The sequence below is a fragment of the Carlito syrichta genome, unplaced genomic scaffold (genome assembly GCF_000164805.1).
Source record: "Carlito syrichta isolate Samal-C Ts95f unplaced genomic scaffold, Tarsius_syrichta-2.0.1 Scaffold308805, whole genome shotgun sequence".
NCBI classification, from domain to species: Eukaryota; Metazoa; Chordata; class Mammalia; order Primates; family Tarsiidae; genus Carlito; species Carlito syrichta.
This window is the reverse complement of record NW_007252901.1, coordinates 1,251,041-1,254,088: the sequence shown is the minus strand read 5'-3', so window position 1 is coordinate 1,254,088 and position 3,048 is coordinate 1,251,041.

Below are 3,048 nucleotides of genomic sequence, written 5' to 3'. Positions count from 1 at the left end.
CAAAAAAAAAAAAAAAAAAAAAAAAAAAGAATGTAGAGCTTTTTCAAAAAGGAAAAGAAAGAAAGAAGAAAAGTGCGAACAGTATGTATAATAGGATCTAATATGTGAAATTAAATACACATTGAAAGGAAGTACCTATAGAAATCTAGAGTAACCAGCTGAGCTCGGTGGCTCAGTCTGTAATCCCGCGCCTTTGGGAGGCTGAGGTGAGTGGATTGCCTGAGCCTGCGGGTTCGAGACCCGCCTGGGCAACTTGGCAAGATCTCATCTCTACAATAAATCAAAAAATTAGTTGGGGATGGTAGCACGCGCCTGTAATTCTGGCTACTCGAAAGGCTGAGGAGGAAGGATCGCCGGAGCCCAGCAGGTTGAGGCTGCGGTGGCCGGGAGCAGCCACCGCGCTCCAGTCTGGGGGACAGAGTGAGACTCCAACTCAAAAAAAGAAACCTAGAATAAACTTAGTTTAGCGTAGTCTTTTTGCCTCAGCATAACCATTTTTGCTTAAACTTTACCCCTGACATGCTTTGAATCTAGCACAGGTTAGACATAGATAGACAGGCAGGTTTTAGGAAGCATTCAGACATTCAACTGCAGACCAAGCGGCAGTCTACCCCACCCCCTCAGCAAATCTCCACCAGCTGCTAGACCAGGACAGCCCAACCTTTCAATTCATGGTTCAGCATAATCATCTCTGGGAAACTTTTCAGATTCCTTGTCAAGGCAGAAGATCAAAGATCACCACTTTGCTGGCTGAAGCCATAAAAATGACAATAAGACAATTTTTTGGTCAAGAAGTTTGTAGATTGCAAATGTCTAACAAGTCTCTTGCAGGAAAACCCCCTCCCTTTGTCCCTTTGTCTCCTCCCATCTAGCCCACCACCATGGCAGCGATTGACTAACCCACCCATCTCTGTGCTGTCCATCACCTGACGTCAGTACCTGTGCTTACCTGTCCTTCGTGATAACGTAGAGCAAACTACCGACCAATCACCTTAATGACCTTAAAAGGACTTAACCACGAACAGCAAGCCGCCATTGCCACACCATTGCCGCCACTGTCTTATTAGACTCTGGTGTGGCCATGTGCTCTTTGAGCTATGGCTGTCTCTGTGCTTCCTAGCTTTGACCCCCTCCCCTACCTGGAGAGGTGAATCTCTATCTTTCTCTCTCTCTCTAATTTACTTTCTAAATAAACTATATTTTTTAATCCAACCTCCGTGCAATTCTTTGCATTTTTCATGCTGCATCAGATTGCACACCAGACACCCCACACCCCCAGCAGGTCTGACCTAACATTCTGGAGGCCCTACTGGGAAAGTATGCTCTAATACACTCACACACACACAAAACTAAATACATAATTTGTAGCCCAGAGTAAAGTGAAAATGAGGTGGGGCCCCTCGTTCAAAAGTTAAGAATTTTGGCTGGGTGCGGTGGCTCAAGCCTGTAATCCCAGCACTTTGGGAGGCCGAGACGAGAAGATTGCCTGAGTCCAGGAGTTTGAGACCAGCCTGGGCAACTTGGTTGAGACCTCGTCTCTACAATAAATCAAAAAAATTAGCTGAGTGTGGTGGTGTACGCCTGTAGTTCCAGCTACTTGGAAGACTGAGGTGGAGGATCACTTGAGCCCAGCAGGTCAAGGCTGCGGTGGCCTGTGAGTGTGCCACTGCACTCCAGCCTGGGTGACAGATGAGACTCCGACTCAAAAAAGCCAGACAAACAAACAAAACAAAACAAAAAAACAGAAACATACACGTATTGATCAGTTGAAAATATTACTACCAGAGGCTTGCAGGAAACTAACCCTGAATTCTCCTTAGGAGCAATGGTTTGGTATTTGCTAATTATGTGTTTGTGGTGGGCAACTTTATAGAACACAACTACTGTGAATAGAGTCAACTCTTTGTGTGTCTGTGCTTGTGTATGTGTGCATGCATGCACATATGCACCTTTGCAGAGCCAGAATAAAAGTGGGGAAGGGAAGGGAGATCTTTGTTTTTCATTTTATACCTTTATGTACTATTGAATTTTTTTCTCTAAGCATAATCTTACTTTTATTTTCTGAAAATAAATTTTAAACCATATAGCTCTCAAATTTCTCATCTCACCCATGTCTAGTGCAACATTAAATTAGGTCCTTCGTACTTCAAGTCAGAATTTCTGTAACTACCTCTTCTTTTCTTTTTCTTTTTTTGAGTCAGTCTCACTCTGTCACCCAGGCTGGAATGCAGTGGCACGCTCATGGCCACTGCAGCCTTGACCTGCTGGGCTTAGGTGATCCTTCGGCCTCAGGCTTCCAAGTAGCTGGAACTACAGGTGTGTGCCACCACACCTGGCTAATTTTTTTATTTATTGTGGAGACAAGGTCTCGTCAAGTGTCCCGGGCTGGTCTCAGGCAATTCTCTCGTCTCCACTTCCCAAAGTTCTGGGATTATAGGCGTGAGCCATTGCACCCGGCATATAACTACCTCTTAACTGTCCTCCTTTTTTCTAATTTCTTCTCTGATCTTTCCAGAAAACTACTGCTGAGTGAATTGTCCTAAAATACCCCTTTTATCATGTCACTGCCTTCTGAGAAATCTCAACTCCTCATTGCCTACTGCAGTTAACCTAGCTTTCAAAGTCTTGCATAATCAGGTCTCCACCTTATGTCTCCCACCCCAATTCCAGTCCATTGTCTGCCACCTCTTCTCTCCGCCTCGTCTGCCCCCAGCCATGCCAGTTTCTGCCTCCATGCCTTTGCCTTTGATCCAGACTTAGGCCACACCTCTGCGTCTACTCAAATCCTTCTGATGGTTATTTAGTTTTTTTGAGTTGGAGGCTCACTCTGTCACCCAGACTGGAGTGCAGAGGCCGCTCCCGGTCACCTCAGCCTCGACCTGCTGGGCTCCGGCGAGTCTTCTGCTTCAGCCTTCCAACATTTCTGAATTCTTACTGAGCTAAACCACACAGTTTTTCACTTATATGTGATTTGTAAATCTCTAATTGTTTGGGGTATATAATATTTATTTATTTTATTTATTTATTTATTTATTTTTTTTTTTTTTT